The sequence below is a fragment of the Manis javanica genome, chromosome 5 (assembly GCF_040802235.1).
Source record: "Manis javanica isolate MJ-LG chromosome 5, MJ_LKY, whole genome shotgun sequence".
In the NCBI taxonomy this organism is placed as follows: Eukaryota; Metazoa; Chordata; class Mammalia; order Pholidota; family Manidae; genus Manis; species Manis javanica.
In genome coordinates, this window is record NC_133160.1 from 32,591,067 (window position 1) to 32,610,056 (window position 18,990).

Consider the following 18,990-nt stretch of genomic DNA (forward strand, 5'->3'; position numbering starts at 1 on the left):
TCTAATTTCATTTCAAGTCCACCAGTTTGTGCAAACTGCAAACTGACCCTCCTAAGAGAGACACTACTATCTGGTGCAGCCTGAGTCGTTGTTCTTCCTCATATCAGCTTGCTATCTTGCATTATCCACTTCAGTTTACTTTGATTCCTACATCTTGTGGAGTTTCAGAGATAAAAACAAGCCTGAGTCAGGGAGAGTAGTGCTCCATATTCTATCATCTGTGTAATTAGACAGTCATTTCACACCTGGGAAGAGAGGTTAAGAAGGTCACCCTCTTGTTCTTGTGTTGCTCCTCATAGTGATGCAGTGTTGTGGCTTCAGTTCCTCCAGCAATGTTAGTCTGGAGGACAAGAAGCACGTAAGGAACTTTGCCTCTCCGAATCACATGGTCATGAAAAAGAAGGTTTCTGAAGACAAGAAGGATCTCTGTAACAAAAAAATGAAGGACTTTGCTTACTCGTGGTGAAACTATGACTGAGTCCATTTCTTAGTTTGGGACTGTATGTGTGAGAAGAGCATGCAAAAGTAGAGATGGAAATAGGATACGGGATTCGAAATCAGAAAGATATTTCAAATCTAATTCAACCATTGACTGATTACTGTATACATGTAAGATGAAGTCAGTCTTTTTTATAGGACTGTTCTATTACTTGTAAGTATTAGGAATTGTACATACATATGTAGTCTGATACATAGCAGGGACCACTAAACAGTAGTTACTCATTAAGCTATACTCAAGACTGTGACCTGGTAACATAAAGTAAAAATATTATAAATAGCAAAGCTGATTCAGCTTTGCTTTTTCTCATGTGCCTCCTGTATATGGGAAAGTTCAGTCATATAAATTAGAAAGTGAGATAAAGCAATGATGTTCTTAGGGTACTACTTAAGGGAGTGAATGAGTTAGGTGACGATTTGGGTTAAGAGGATACAGTATGAAACAAAACAGACCAAGAGGTGACCCTGTCTGAGGGACTGAGGGACTTTTGCAATGTGTGCAATTATTTGTTCCTGTACTAAATGGCCCTTTTGGCTATCTATTTTTAATGATGAAACCAACTTTTCAAAAACTGCTCTGCTCCCTCTCCACCAGTTAGTGGCCATTTCTTCTTCTTGTTCCAGTGGTTCTTCCTATATTTTCATGCTGACTCAAGGAGGAATGAAATTAGGAATCACTGGGTTTTCAACAACATTGTTCTTTAAACTGTACTAATCCTATTCACACTCATGCTAATATCCAAATGCATATGCATATGCAACCAAACCACATACATTTGAAGCAAAGTAAAATCACAAACATTAAACCATGCAGCTCATAGCTTTCATCAAATAACTTTTTTTCAATTTATTCCTTCTGAGATGCTGAATTCTCAGTCAGTAGCTGAGTGACTCTTGTATGAATTCATCAGTATTGGTGTAGAGGTTTTTGAGAACATGCATTTTGATTGCTCTGAGGAATTCTTTCCTCTGAATTTATAGGTTTCTCTGGGGAATTGATTTCCCATATCAGGGATTACTACATGCAGCTGCAATGGGAACTGTCATTTCAAAATAAGACCTTCAGTTATCTATTGACTAATCATATTACCAGCTCAGATATACCATTTGTCCAAGAGTAAGAGTACTCCTGTGATTGAGAGATGATAACATTTTAGAGGTACCACAAAACTCATGTACTGGAACTGCAGACTTCTACAGAAGAGAAATATTCAGTGCATATTAATTATGAAGTTTTTCTATGCTCTATTACTGTTTAGGCCTGGATCCATCATAAGAGGTGGAGGGTGGTTAGGCCAAGAGGAATGGGGCTGCTGTAGCCACTGCTCTCCATTAGAGAGAAGTGCCTGCAAATGTCTTTGTGATACTTAATACCTGGGTGTTCTAGCACAAGGTTGCTTGACACTGCAGAGCAATTAGTAGAGAGAGATGGAGTTGCACCACTGGCTTGTGGACCTTATATACTCTTAATCTTTCCACATTAGGACACTAGCCAATCCATTGGGTTTTTGTTATTGTTTTTAATGTGGGTGTGTAGGGAATCCTAAGGAAATAGCTGGCCATGATCTAACTTCCTCTGTCTCCCACATCTACTGTTGATTATTTCCATGTTTTGAAACTGATATATTTTTTTTCAAAGTGCCTTTTTTGTTGAATTCCTCAACCCATTGGAATGTTTGGGTCACTTGCCACTTGATGCCTTTTTCCTATGCACTCTCTCTATAATGAGGGGTTCTCTAAATATTTACTTTCACATAGGACAAATTTAATGTTAAATGTATAAATCAGTGACTGTCACAACACTTGTTGAGAGAAGATTTATTGAGGATATATGGAACCTACTGCATTGGCGGAGGAAGAGAGAATCCACTCACATGTTTTAGAGAATAATATAAAAACAGATAGGATTGATTGTTTTTCTCGAAGTCAAAATGTGGCCATTATACTTCTAATAGCTACTCTACTACCTTACTGCATTTATATTTTTACCAGTCTTTCTCCATCACCACAGGGTACTTTCTCATGTTTCATTCACTTTGTAATTTTACCACCTAGCACAGAGCCTGGTTTATAGGATATGTTTAATAAATAAAGGGCATCAGCAGGAGGAGTAATAGGTCAATGGGATGAGCAAACATGACTTTGAAAAAAAGTTGAAGAATTTTATGTGATGAAGAGAAGTTCAGAGAACATGCTAAGCAGAGCATGTATAAAGACATAAAGGTGAATATATCAGGGGGCATTCAAATCATGTTAGATTAAATATTATAGCACTTCAGTACTTTTTATGATGTCTACCAAAGATTGATTCTAAAATATGTTCAAAAGACTCCTTTCCTACCCTCAGGATAGTATGAGGTTTTTTCTCTATCAGTCTACCATCAAGGTTATAATTAAGTCATTGAGTCTGTGGCCTGTATTTATGATTACAATATATGATCAAGGATTATAAACACCAAGAAAACTGTACTATCACACTGTCTAATTATCATGTTGAGAGAATGACAGCAGATGAATGTTTCATCTCTTACTAGAAAGAATAAATCTGACAGAACCTGGGAGTCCACTTTGATGTTGGATTTGTATATGAAAGAATCAAAGATTGAACTATTTTCAAACAGAACATCCAATGTTGGTTTCATCCAGGCAGTTAGTTCTCTGCTCCACCACCATATTTTTCTTTGAAGTAGCCTAGCCTAGAGTTTGTCATTAGGATATATTTATTGCAGGCAGAGCAGTGAAATTTAAGAAGGTGAAAGAAAAATCAGAAACCTCAAAGCCAATAGCAGGTGTTACAAGTTGATCTCTGAAATGTGTAAGGTGCTAACAGACCTAAGCCGTTAGTGTGAGTAGCCTAGACAGATCAGTGGTTATTATAATGTGGTCCTCAGACCAGGTGTATGAGCAGCATCTGAGAAATGCAGATTCTCAGGCAGTACTCCAGACAGGCTGAGTGTGATGCTAGGGATGGGCCTCAGCAATCTATGTTTCAACATAGATTTAATAGTCCTCCCCCTCGCCCCAGGTTGTTCTCTCATCCACTAAATTTTGAGAACCATTGGCCTAAAATAATGAACAGAGTGGATCTCATACATCCTTTTTACTTTTCTGATCCTCGGGCTCTCACTCTGGCGTGATACCTTTCATAGCTAGTCCAGTCCATTTGTAAATCACTTCTCTGAGCAATTTGTTACTTAAATACATTCTGGATTATGCTGCTGTCTAATTGCTTTATACATATTCATTATGATTCCCTAAAAATTTGTAAATGCCACCACAAGATACATAAGAACTGCATCTTCTTGGCTGAGGAAACAGAAAAGGGCAGGAATAAATTCTCAGACATAATTCAGCCCCTGTTGGTTTATTAACAGTGCTGAGCAGCATCCCTGATGGGCTCCATAAATGATTATAGAAGAAGAAATACTACAGGGAAATTTTATTTTTCATCAATAGTGAAGAAGTCCCAGTATCTCTCATTTACTCAAGTTTACAGTTAGAAAAATGAAAAAAAATAAAAAAAGGTGAGCAGGATGAAATCTCATATTGAATTATTCTCTAGGACAGAGCTAATGTGTGGTTCATCTGTGTATGTACATTACACGGCACAAAGTGTGGAGTTAAAGGTGCCCCATGTTCATGAGTTAGGCATTTAAGCCACATAGAAAAAGATAATATAACTTTAGTGTTATATGAAAAATCATCATGGTATAACCTAATAACAGGGAGCAATCAAGGGATTTAAGTGATACAATGTGATGTTAATGTGTGTCAGCTTGGCTGGACTATAGTGCCCAGATACTTTAAGGAGTTTTGAATTTCAGGCATTTTGTGTAGTAGTTGTTAAAAGACTTTGGAGTCAGCACACTTAAATTCAAATCAAATGCTAGTGTTTTATCAGCAAGTTACTTAACCTCTTTGTAACTCAGTTTCCTCATTTTAAAAGTAGAAATAGTAATACTTGTCTCATATAGTAATTCTGAAATTTAAATAGGGAATGTAAATCTCTTAGCACAGTGAGCATAGCAGACATATGATCAATGAAATTTCTTACTGTTTACCTCTCATGGTTCTCTAGACAAATGGAAGCAATATAGAAATGGAAGTACATGTATGTAATGTGAATATGTATATGTGTATATATATCTATAGCTGTATCTCTTTATTTATATATATATAGAGAGAGAGCAGCGAGAGACTGAGAGGGAGAAGGAGAGATTTATTTTGAGGTTTGCAGGGCAGGTCAGCAGAGTATAGACTCAGGGGAGTTAATGGTGCAGCCTGAGTCTGAGATAGTCTGGGGACTGAATTCCTTCTTCCTCTGGAGCTTTGTCTTTTAAGACCTCCAGCTGATTGGATGAGGCTCACCCACATTACAGAAGGAAAGCTTAGAGTCTAGTGTTTTAGATTTAATCACATTTAAAAAAAAATTGGTCTTTGACCAAATATCTAAGCACTACAGTCTAGCCAAGTTAACACATAAAATTAACTGTCATATTGACTGAATCACTTAAGTTCCTTGATTGCTCCCTGCTATTAGGCTATGCCATTATGATTTCCATATCTGTGTGAACTAATAATGTTTAGTCCTTTTCCTTGCCATAAAGCATATCAGAATGCAAAGGTTAGCTGATGGTGGATGGGGAGACAAAAGAGAAACAGGACTTGGAGCATGGACAGATCTTCCAAAATGTGGTAGACCTGTAGGAAGGTCTCAGTTGAAGAAGGCTGGAGAACATCAGGGTCCTCTGTTGCTCTTTCCATGCTCCAGTGACTCTGGAAATCACATGTTGAGATGTCAATGTCCAAAACTGTGGCGTTCTCATGCTTGGAGTTGACAAGACATGATGAGGTAGTGGGAGGTACGGACAGTCTGCACTCCACTTCCTCCTCTCCATCTGGTGCCAGAAGTTCCTACCAGGCAGCTGGGTTTCTGCTCCCACCTTCAGGCACCAAGCCAGTATGAATCAACCCTCTCTTTTCTAGGTGTTGGGGGACCCAACAGGGAGGTGAAGGTCCCCAGTACTCCAGTCACTTGGAGTCAGTGGGTCAGTTTGACTTGCTGCCCCACTTGTGCTAGCATTGTTCGTTCTCACAGCACCTAGTAGGGAGTGAAATTCTTTAGGGTGGAGATCCAGCTTCCCTTCAGTATAATTCTCTGGTTTTCATAATTCAGCCCCTAGACCTATAGTAGTAGCATCACTCAGAAACTTATTATAAACTCCGCTTCCCAGGCCCCAGTGCAGCCCACTCCATCCACCTGCCCCTCAGGCTGCTCCTCAAAAGGTGGACTGTTTGCTAAGAAAGAAGATTACATAGGATCCAGAGTCTCACAAAATAATATCCAAATGTTCAGGATACCATAGAAAATCATTCATAATACCAACAACCAGGAAAATCACAACTGGAATGAGACAATCAACAGAAAGGACTCAGAGGTTGGAATTGTCTAAGAATTTTGAAGCAGCCATCCTAGAAATGTTTCAGCAAGTAATTATAAAGCCTCTTGAAACAAATGAAAAATTAGAAAATCTCAGCAAATAACTGCAAGAAATAAGAACCAATTAAAAATTTTAGAACTGAAAAAATAAAATCATTGAAATAAAAAAACTCACTAAATGGGATTAACCACAGAGTAGAGATGACAGAGGATAGAATTAGTTAACTGGAGAATAGAGCAATAGAATTTACCAAAACTGAACAACAGAGAGTCAATACTCTGCAAAAGGATGAACAATCTCAGAGACCTTTGGGACAATATCAAAAAAGCTAACATTAATATCATCAGTCACAGAAAGAAAAGACAAGGAGAGTACGAATGAGAGGAGATTTGAAGAAATAATACCCCAAAACTTACAAATTTGGCACAAGACATAAACCTGCAGATTTGAGAGGCTGAATGAACCCCAGTAGAATGAACCTGAAGAAATCTGTAGAAAAACACAACATAATGAAAAACTTCTGATAACTAAAGATAAAGAAAAAGATCTTGAAAGTAGTCAAAAAGTAACAGCACTTCATAGGAGAACACCAGCTCCAATAACAGTGTTCTTTCATCTGATATCATGAAGGCCAGAAGAGTACAGCACACTTTTTCAAGGGATGAAAGAAAAGACCTGTCAATTCTATATTCAGTGAAAATACCCTTCACGAATGAAGAGGAAATAAAGACATTCTCAGATGAAGAAAAACTAAGAGTATTTGTTGCTAGCGAACCAACTCCTAAAGAATAACTAAAGGAATTTTTCTAAACAGAGGGTAAATTTGGCAAACACTGGCTAACTGATCTTCATTACCTGTCTTGACTTCATCCTAAGCCTACAACTAGAAGACATTTCCAGTGCCTCTTATCTTTAAGTATGATCATGTAACTGAGTTCAAGCTCATAAAATAAGATCTTCACTAGCTTAAGAACTATCTTGTAAAAATCTTCCATGTTTGACTTTTCTCATGTTCTTTCATTTTTCATTGGCTTGAGTTGAAGATGTTGGAAAAACAGCATGAAAGGAACTTGAATCCCTAAAGTGCCACTTGGAGTAGAGTTATCTACAAATCGGATGAGCTATTTTGGAAGTAGAAATAAATTTTTGCCATTGGGTATCAGCCATTACATATTTTCCAGTTGTTGTTACAGCAGCTGGCGTTATCTTGACTAATAGAGCAAAGTTACTAATTAAAGGGTGGAGAGGACTAAATAAAGTACTCTTTTATCATTAAGTGTTCATACCTTCAACTTTTATAAGTGAAGATACTCTTTAAAGAATCAGGAAAGCAGGTTTTTGTTTTATGTCTGAGTAGAAGAAATTAAATAAAATTGTTTTTCTCCCAATTTTACTGGAAAAACAAATTGTGTTCAGATTGAAGGGACAAGTAATTTAACTTTCAGGTACGTTAGATAAGAGTGTGGTGTCAGAATAAAGGGTTTTGAGGTCATTGAGTTTCTGAAACATGGTAGAATGGGGTGGCAGGAAGAGAAGCCTAGAACTGGTGTGCATAGGCTGTAACTGGCTGATCTGGCTTTCAGTGGAAGTTGTGAGAAAAATTCTGCAATGGGAAATATCAAAAAAATGTATGTTGCAGAGATGGAGAGTGAATGCAAATAAGATTAAATAGAGGAATAAAGTAGAAAATTCATAAGGTTGTCAAAATCCATTATCTTAATAAATACTGCACAGCAGGTGAAATTGTGGCTGTGTGCTCTGTTATATATAAATAATAGGAAAATCACTAGAATTTTGGATTCTAATAAAAGAGCCCACTGTTTTAACTTCTCTGATATTTTTGGAAGAGATTTGAGGGTGTTTTTTTTTAATATGTAGCTTCCTAAAAATGTATTTGTGTATGTGTTGCATATTTATGTGTTTGAGAAAGTGAGAAAGATGGAAAGTGAAAAAGAGAGATTGTTAGGTACCTTTCTCTTCTTCCTTTCAAACCCAAACCCTAGGAATATAAGGACTGAAGGAGAATAGAAGAACTATTTTCTGAGCAGCCCATAAGCAAAGGACTTTTAAACTCCTGTCCTCTCTGGAGTAAACCAAGAGATCAACAGTAATGCTGGAAAGTATTTTCTTTGACATTGAATGCATTTGTTAAGCCAATGCCTGAGCTGAATTTCCTTGAGATGTTAAATGGAACTCTGCCAACTTGTGCCAGACTGAATGACAGGGATGTGCTTCCCTGTGGGCCTGGGCAGTGAATCTGAGAAGATGTTTCTGTGAGGTCTTGAGAACTATCGTTTTGTATCAACAGGGGAAAATACACAGAGCTTCTGTTTTAAGACATTGTATTCAGTAGTGAAGCATTTCTTTCAAGCCTTACCATACTGCTTTCATTTAAGAGTCCCCATTCTTTTGGAAAGCACAGTGATGCACAGACAATATGCAGAAGCCACATCAAAGATGATAGTGATCGTAGCCAGGGGGGATTTCAGATTATGTGAATGAATAAAAGCTGCTTTTCAAAAAAAGCACATTTTTTTCCCCGTTGATATACTGCCATAGATTGAAAGTAGCAACATTTTGTTTCCTATAACTGAAACTGTGGGATTCTGGTGGGGTGGAGGAAGTGAAGTCAAGATTGTGAGTATGTGAAAGGAATGGCTTGGCACCTTGGTTTATGACCAGCTCCATTCAAACCAAGGGCTTTGTTTCTGAGAAATTCTTGGTTATTCAGAAGTAATGCCTTGCTTGGAGTTTTGAAACATGTTCCATAATAATTTAATTTGTTCTAGGAAAAAGATCCTTGTTGGCAAAAGTGTGGGTGGTCACCATGAATGAGGCACAGCAGTGGCCAAATATGGCAGCAGAGGAAAGCCTGTGGTCTCAGCACACAACGCTGGGATAAAGATTATTCACAAGGAGTAAATGACTCCTCTTCAGGCCAAATTTAAAACTAAACACAGACTCAATATCTTGAAAATCTATGCACACAATCCAGGCTGTCCAAGAGAGGATTTCATGACCCCTTTGCCTTTCCTACTTCCTACATGGAGTTTGGTATTCCATGGACTCCTTAAAAAAGATTTAGTGATGTAACAGTTAGTAACTGTTAGAACTTCACACATAGAATGTCTATATTCACTTTAACTAATTAATCTTTATTCATTGAAGCATTTCACACATACAGAAATGGATAGATCATAATGTGATAAATACATACCCATCACTCAGCTTAACAGTTAAAATATTACAAACATGGCCAAAGCCCTTGTGTCTCCTTCCTCCCTCTACACTCCCACATTAGGAGTAATGACTATGTTATCCAGTCTTGGCAATCAACTTAATGATAAGTTCTGTTATCCTTATCTTCACCTGGACTTCTAGTTCTTACAAAAAACCAAAAGTGGAAAAGTCCAGGTGACTTCCCAGTGTAGGTAAACCAAAAGTGTTGAAGTGAAAGTTCAATATCTCAGGAATCTAAAGTCCCAGGTTCCTTATCTCACAGCATGAGCTTATCTCTTTAGGTACTAAAGCATTTCCTTAGTTAGGAGGACCCTTAGTATGGCTCAACAATGTGGATAGGTTATATAAAAAGATGAAAGACCACTAAGAACTTCTGTAAAAATCTTTTTTACCTTCAAGTCCTATAAAAACCAGAACCCTCCAGAAGTACTATTTAATGGATCAAAAAAAATTAACATTATATATTGGGACAAGAAAGTGGGGGGTAGTAGAACTATTATTTCATCTGCAAAGTAAGCATATTAACCATAATAGCTAAGAAGATGATGAACTATGTGCCAGTCACTGTGCTAACCACTTTATGAGGATCTCACTTTAATAATCATTCTCACTTTTTTGAAATTCTTTTTCTTCCTCTTCCCATTTTACAAATAAGCAATCTGTGGTACAAGGTAAATGACTTATAAATAACTTGAAACAGGCCGGGTCCCAATCACTGTAGTACTCTTTATCTTCTGTTCTTATTCTTCTATCCAGTAGTGATTGACCACCTGCTGTATGCCAAGCCCCTTCTAAAGCAGCACCACCCGACACAAACATAATGCAAATTATATATGTCATTTCAAACTTTCAGTAGTCACATAAGCAGCAAGTGAAAAACAAGGCAAATTAAATTTCACGGTATGTTTTACATTCTTTTGTTCCTACTAAGTCTTTGAAATTTAATGTATATTTTATACTTATGGCACATCTTAATTCAAATAACCACATTTCAAGCAGTCAATAGCCATGTGTGCCTTATTGGACAGTATATGGCTAGTTATTTGGGATACAGCACTGAAAAACAAAAAATTCCTTGCCATTGAGAAATGTAATTGAGATTATCAAGGAAGGTGCATTGGAGGAAGAGTGTGGCTGGAGAGGTAAAGAGGGATCAGGATAGGTGGGGCTTAAAAGGGTCACTGTAAGGACTTGGAATTTTGCTGGGTGCCATAGGCAGCCTTGAGAATTTATATAGAGGAGTGATATGATGTGACATGCACAGGATCTCTCAGGACACATACTGAGATAGGTTTTAATGAGGAACTGGGGGAGAGTAAAATCCAGCTGGCCAGTAAAGAGGTAACTGCAGTAATCCCAGTGAGGTATAATGGTTTGGAATTTGGTGGGAACAGTGGAGGTGGTTGGGTGTGGCTGGATTCTGGATATAATTTATCTAATAGTGAAAATATGAATTTAAAATGTACAATAGATTCCTCCTTATGAATGTTGAGAAAAATAACTCAAATCTGTATATAAGACAAAGAGGATGGCTACATTTTCTCCAAAGGATCAATTTATTTTCTAGGAGAATGCACCACTGGTTGATGTTGTTATATTCTATGGATTAAAGTACACACTTTGCGAAGTTACATGGTAACTTGTTGATCTGTGAGTGGTAGAGATGCAAATGACTTAAATTTTGTACACACAAAAAAAATGTAATGAGTAAGATATATTGCCCTGTAAGGTGTTAACCAGCTTTATACCCAACCTAGAAAATGTTTAATACTCCTTTATTAAATTCCTTATAAATATTAAGTTCCTCAAACATTTTTTGACTCAGTCTTACCACCGAGGTGGTTTCTCAATTTTAATGTTTAACCATATCTTTGACAAAGGTTTCTTCTAATTTGTAGAAGTCACGCTTTTAACTTTTTTTGAAAATCATTCTTTGACACTGGTGACACCAACACTAGATTCCAGTGGACTTCTGTGTGTTGCGCATAACATCACGGTCCTCTCTCATTTCCTTTCGAAGTCCAGGTTTGCTCTGAGATAACACTTTCCTCCCATTCCTCTTCCCTCTTTTCCCACTACTCTTACTGTCTGACCTTACCTTGTTTCAGATCCTGTCTTCCAAGCCACTTTCTCCTGTCTTGACTTCCTTTCCTACCTCATTAATCTCCATAGTATATCATCACAGCAGTCTTGCTGGTACCCTCAGACTCTTGCATTTTGTCCCCTTTAATGCATGTTTTCTCTAAGGCCCTATTATCAGGTCCTTCAAATGTCTACAGTGGGCCCAAAAATTCGAAGCGCTGAAAGAAAATATGTCAGCTATACATCCTATATCCAGCAAAACTATCCTCCAAATATGATGGAGAAATGAAGACATTACTAGGTTTGCTGATTTGTCTACCAGTTCAAATCTACTGTTGATCCCCCTTTCATAAATTTTTAATTTCAATCATATTTTTCAACTCCAGAATTCCCACTTGGTTCTTTGTTATCATTTCTATGTCTGTTGTTGCAACATGGTCATCATACCTTCCTTCACTTCTATAATTATAGTTTCCTTTAGTTCTTTGAACATATTTATGATGACTATCATGGGGCCTTTGCTAAAGCTGACATCTATTTGCTCTCACAGATACTTTCAGTTGCCTGGTTTTTTACAGTGTATGGGTTATACTTTCCTGTGTCTTTGCATGTCTGATCAATTTTTGTTGGAAACTAGAAATTTTAGATAACATATTGTGGCAACTCTAGGTACTAATAATTCTCCACTTCAGGCTTGTTTTATGTTTATTTATTTGACTGGCTAGATTTTTTTAGTGAAGTCCATTTCATCCTTCCTCCTCTCCCCACAGTGTGAATCCTCTGACATTGCTCTTAGGGATGCAGTCTAGGGAATGCCCATAGTCACTCTAGGATGAGAGTGACTTTGATAGGGCTCTGTGATTGTCTTTCCCTGACTGCACCCAGCTGTCAAGATCTACTAACTGCCTGATAATTGTTTTCACATTTTCACTGAAGCCCTTGGAACATAAATTGCTCTAGGGATTTACCCAATCTATGTTTGATTCTTTTGAAGGGGTAGTTCCTGAGGTTAGTGTTTGAGATTTGTTCTTATCCCAGGAAGCCTCCTTCTAGCTCTTTCCCTAGCTCTCTTTGGCAAACTAACCAACCTATAGTTTAACCTATATCTCCAGTGAGTCTACCAATTTCCCAGTTATGTTCACCACGATCTCTACTGTGAGAGCTTTATTAGGCTTGGACTTTTCCATACTCTGTTGCAACTAAAGTAAGTTCCATTGGGAAGAGATTTCAGAGCAATCAACGCAGTACATTTACAATCTGCAAAGGCCTATAGGGTGTTGGTGCTCTCTTCTCTCACGATTAAAACACAATGCAAACTTATCATTTGTTATGGTAAGCCACTCTTCTTTAAACATAATATTTTAATGAAGGCTTTTAAGTCCCAGGAACTGTTCAAGGTGCTTGAAAAATATTAACTTGCCCAACTTCCAAGTAGCCTATATAGTGAGGTACACACAGTGAGTGGTGGAGTAGGGGTTGAACATAAGAAATTACTTCAAAGGCCCAGCTTTTAATCGCTACACTGTGCTACAGATATGCATGTGGTGATACAAAATGTAGACATGGTGGTATGGTGATGCAAAAGTGATGACTACTTCTGTAGAAGAAGAGTCGTAGTTGGACATGTGCAGATTTGGCCTGTGCTTACTAACTTGAGCTTCCATGCTATCATCTGTGAAATAACAAGAAAACTACCTAATCCAGTTATTGAACTAATTAAATGACATAATGTATATGAAGTACCTGATAAGATACCTGGTTGCCTAAGTATAATCATTTTACTTACCTTTATGAGAGTAATTCACTATTCAGTTTTACTTCTTTTTTATGGACTTTCCCATAATTTGTCCTTTTCTGTTTGCCAGAACTTAGAAGAAATCACTGCTTCATCTCAAAACACCCAGAAGCTAAAGAAGTCTCCCTAAAATATCAAAGTAACTACACATCAGAGTCTAATTTTGGTGATAACACATCAGTGAAATAACAAGGAATAAGGACGTGAACAATTGTATAATACTTGTCTATTGCAAAGGGAGAAGAAAATTTCTGATCTTGAGAGATAAGGCTTGAAATGAAAGACCCGTGCCCTCTGAGTTTCTCTTTCATAGGATTTCTGTTTTTCTAGATCCTTGGTTACATTATCGTGCTGGTTCCTTATGACCTGTTAACTTATCTCTAAAACACTAGGGGATCTAGTTTGGTTTTTCTAGACCTGTAGTTGATAAAGAGTGGTTTGTAGACCAGCAGCTTCAGCATCACTTGAGAACTTGTTAGAAACACAAACATATTATGGTGGAAATACCAATGTGTAGGCCTGGCAATCTCCTGAACAAATCCTTTAGCTGATTATGATGACATCTTCAGTTTGTGAACCACAGTTTTAGACAATTATCACTGCTGCCACTGGGCAGAGCTCTTCACGCATGGAATCTTGGTTGGGAGGCCCTGGGTGGGGCCACCTTGAGTCAAGTGCCTACTTGTGGTGACAGAAGTTGCCTAGTGCTACACAGTAAGCTGATCCAGTATTGCCAGCATCCCATCAGAAGTCAATCAGATGATTTTTCTTCGAGCCCAAAAAATAGCACATATTATCATTGGGCACTTAGGAGGTGACCACCATCCCTTCCACCTTCAAGATTCCAGATTCATTAGCTATCTCTGGGTTCCCTGAAGGAGCCTTGATTGCTGCCATGCTTGGCCTTTGTCCAGCCTGTTCCCTGTGCCTGAAATACTTTTTCTCCCTCTTTTTACCCAACTGACACCGACTTTCTCTTCAGATCTCCACTTAAGCTTCAGTTCCTTGAGTGGCATTTTCTGGCTTCTAATTGAAGTTCTGTCCTCCTGTTCCTCCCTCCTTTCCTCCCTTCCTCCCTCCCTCATCTCTCGTAGAATTATTTCAGTTTGCAATCATCATACTTTGATGTATGAGGTATTTGGATTCATATCTGTGTCCCTTGGGAGACTGTTATCTCCATGAAGACTAAGAGTGAACCTATTTTTGTTCACAAATGCATCCTCAGTTGGATCACTCAACAAATATACATAGATAAATAAAGACAAAGTTCCAGTTTATCAACATTTTGTGTCATCTGGCAGTTAATTCATGCCCATGTGAAGAAGTACCATTTAGTTTCTGATTATTTCAATTTGACAAATTTTTATTGAGCACTTTTATACCAGACATTCTTTTTGTGCTGGAAATAGAGTAGTAAATAAAGCAGATAAAATACCAGCTCTCTTAGAGCTTACATTTCAATTTCTATCTAAGCACCATAATAAAGCTATGAGGCTGGGTTGCTGAAAATTCCACTTTGAACTTCTACAACAGAGTTTAAAAATTTTGAATTCTAATTAAACTGAACTGAAGAGAATATTGTTAGTATAGTGAATGAGAATATGTAGGAATATATAAATTAAGGTAATTTTTAAATATCCAATGCCTTGTTGCAAAAATTACTTTGAAATAAACAAAGGGACTTGGTCTCCACCATATATTTCCAAAATGTAAAAAGTCCTCGAATAATAACAAAAGCCTCAGTGGAAAATACATATTTATATTTCAAAAGATAAAAATTTACTTTGAAATATAATAATTTCTGTTTTGTGGCAATGGAATGCTATTGATAGGCTTTTAGGAGAGTTGCTTTAAATGAATGGAAGCAAATTTTTATTTGGCAAAGTTTATTTTTAAAGGTAATTGGCTGCTCTTTAGGAGGTAAGCTAGGAGAGGAGAAAGGAGAGGGAGACTGATCTCACTGCAAATGGACATGTACATGCTTTACACAAGCAAAGACATTGCATTAAGCTAACAGAGCAGAATATTTAATGTCTCTAGAAACTGGTTATCTTGGCATTGGTTGTTTCAGCCCTATTTCAGATTGCTCAGGTATTTGCCTCCATGATCAGAATCAGAGAGAAAGAAACTGCTTGGAGGGATATTAGACCCACTGTTTTCTAGATTTATAATTTGTTAAAGAATCTGGTAACTCTGATGACTGGTCAGTCCTTATAATTCCTAAAGCTATACAGCAGGTGCCCACAGCCCCTAGCACAAGGCACAGACAGACTTGCAGTGGAGCCTCTTCCTTAGCTGAAGCTGTTGGCACCTAATTACATTTCCTACCTCTTTCTTTTCTCTGTTTAAAAGCGATTTATTGTTCTCAATTAGTTCAAATATAATTCGTGGCGCTCCAATCCTGCCAACCCAAAGGAATTCACCAAATTAAGAAGGGTCTCCTCCTTCATGAAAATGAGAGATTACAAAAAAAATTAAAGGTAATTTAATCTTTCTTAAGTGAGGGGCATTATTTTTTGTTTGTTTTGTTATCACTAATCTACAATTACATGAAGAACATTATGTTTACTAGGCTCGCCCCTTCACCAAGTTCCCCATACACACCTCATTACAGTGACTGTCCATCAGCGTAGTGAGATGCTGTAGAGTCACTACTTGTCTTCTCTGTGCTGTACAGCCCTCCCCATGCCCCCTCCACATTACACATGCTAATCATAAGGCCTCCTTTGTTTTTCCCCCCTTTATCCCTCCCTTCCCCCCATCCTCCCCAGTCCCTTTCCCTTGTCCCATTGGAAAGTTGGCACTGTTGGTTTGTCAGTCATTATTAATTAATTCAGATACACCATAAAGAAAGGCAAACGAAGGAAGTAAGGAAGGGCTGGACGAGGAGAGGAGGGGAGAGAGGAAAAGGAGAAGAAAGGAGAGAAAGAGAAAGGGGGAGGGAGGGAGAAGGCATGAAAAAAGAGAGTGAGAGGGAGCGGAAGAGAGACAGAAAGGAAAGAGGGCAGCCCCTGGCCACACCCTTGTGCCAGCCCAAGCCCTTTAGGGAGGTTTTGTAAGCTTTAATGTGATCCCTCCTCTTATTGTAACTCCTTTTTTTTTTCATTACATATAAAAACCTGGTATGTCTTTGAAGTTGTAACTGCATCAGAGACCTGCTCCCATTAATTTTAAATTACTCTCCTAAAAGCCTGTCCACAGTTAGCAGTTCATGAAAAGGATGCCCTATTGTGCTGTCCCCTGCATTCTCAAAGCAGAACCACCTCTTAATTGAGCTTCCTGCATTTTTTGCATCAAATAATAGTGAGCAAAAATATGCCCTTTAACTTCTAAAATAGCCACATCTATTAGAAATCCTTGAGGCAGATAGAACTGGAAAATTGCATTTGGCTCATACTCCGGGTTTCTGAGTTTAGAGAATTAGAAATTGAGGAGCTGAATTTACACATGAAGCCAGCAAAGTACTGACTTTCAATTGGTTTCTATGGCAGTCAGAGTGACAGCAAAATATTCTTGGACATAAGCTAGCATTTTTAGGGTATTTTAAAACTTCACTGGTTTTAATTAAAAATTAATTTTTAGAATTGCAGATTTGAAGGTGCTGAAAAAAGTTAATGCCCTCCAATGTAGTTCAGTGGTGTGTGTAAGAACAAAGGGGAACAGTTTTAGTGAGCAATTAACCAATCTCTGACACACATTTTGGGACATACTGTATCTGAAAATACAGAGAGGTTATATTCTTCATTTGCTTGTTTACTGCCGTTCTTCTGCTAGTATGTAAGCTCCATGAGTTTTATTCATCACTACTTCCCCATCATTTATCCAGGGCCCTAGATACAGTAAGCATTCAATAAATATGTTGTTGAATAAAAGAATGAAGAAATTCTAAAAAAAAAAGTTGATGCCCTCTAAGTCTATGCTGAATTTATCAAACATACGAATTTGTTTCATATTTGTGTGGTCTTACTGTATAAAATGTCCATACCTGTTTGTATCATTACTTAATTATTTTTTTATATCAAGAAATTTTATCTGTATCTTATATTCTCCCATCAAGATGTCTGTGTCTGTGTAGGTCAAAGTAGTGGACCATTGGCAGCCTGACAACATCCCATCATATGGCTGAACATGAGTATTAAATAACCCCTCGACTTTCTCTTACATTTAATATCCATTCAACAACTTAACCATGACACTTTTACACATGCAAATAAATTGAGGGGGATGATAATAAAATCAACAAATTTGTGAAATTCTATCAAAGTGATTATGTAGAAAAATTAATAAACTTAATTCATTCTTTAGAAGACAACCAATTAAACTGCATTATTTGGGTCTAACTTTTTATTTAATACATTAATAATGTTAAAAGGCTTTAATTGGTTGCCTAACAAGTTGAATAAATTAAATTGTTTTCAGTTATATTTTTAGTCTAATTTTCTAAAACGTATTGTCCCTATTGCTTCATTCATTTGCAAAACATGAAATCAAGATTCACTGGGGTAATGCCATGCATTAGGAAATTATATTTTCTGAAGTCTCCTCCTTGGTGATACTTGGCAAAATTCTGGAAATAACAAGTCTAGCAGAACAATATATTCCTCAAAAAGTTGTTATCAATAACCAGGAACTTGGACAATTAACAAAATTCATTTTGTTATTTGAGCACTTTGTCCATACCAAGCCCAGAATAACTACTTAATCTCTTTGTAAAAGAAAATCATAGCTAGTTCAGGGTAGCATGTTGCTTCCTTGCCAGCAACTGCCAAGAGAATAGTTATCCAGACAACTGAACTTGACACACAGTTCACTAATGGGGTCCCCTCCCTAAAATTTAAATATTTATGCCTTCATTCAACATATGGCACAAAACATATCTAGTCATATTTATGTAAATAAATCTCTTCTGGTATTATCTAACCATGGCGATAACTTTATAATGACACCCAGGAGGCCACACTGCAATTACTTGGAAAGGAAACATGGTATTTTGTAACTGGCAAAGATACTGGAGTCATTTTGTTTAAATGTCTCATTTTAGAGACAGTAAAATTAAGTGTCAAAGGGGTTGGTGACTTGCCCAAGGACACCAAATTTAAGCATGAATAGACCAAGCACAGTGCCTAACTAAGGTTGCGAACTGAGTATCAGCCATTCAGTAGGCAGAACAAGCTTCGGTGGTAGAAAGAACCAATGGGAACAGAGGAAATCCGACCCCAGGAACAGCAAGGAGACAAGAAGGGAACAGTGAATGGACTTAAGGACTATTGCCGACAAGGTCCCATGGAGTTTTCCTGTTAGCTTTGTGCTACAGTTTGGTGCAATTTGAAGGTTAGTTCCATGGAGATGATTCTACTGACTCTAAACAAACTGTAGGAGAACCAAGAGATAGATATGCAGTTCACCCCACACGGGGTATTAATGTGATACTTGTTTTTCCAGCCAGTTTATCAACATCTTCCATCACATGACAAAGCTTTTTTGTTGTCCTCTACCCTAACTGACTTACACAAAGCCATGGAGATGATTGATTAGGAACAAAAGAACTCAGGCACAGCTGATTCAATGATAAATCCCACTGAAGGGAATTTGTGTGTCAAGGAGGAGGATTAACATACTGGTTAAAAACATGGGATCTAGGGACAAAGTATCAGGGTTCAAATCCCAGCTCTCTGTACTTAGCACTTGAACCTCGGGCGAGTTGTTTCCCCACACTTTGGTTCTGTAAGTTCATCTATAAAGTGGGAATACATAATAGGGCTACGGCAAGTGCTAAATGAGATAACATATAAAATTAATGGTGCCGGGCACAAAGGAAGGGATACCATAACATCTAAGTCATCCCCGTGGACTCCATGTCACCATAGACTCAGAAAGCACTTAGTGTTTTTAAAAAGATAACTCCATATTTTCACCTAGGAAACTTTATCTACC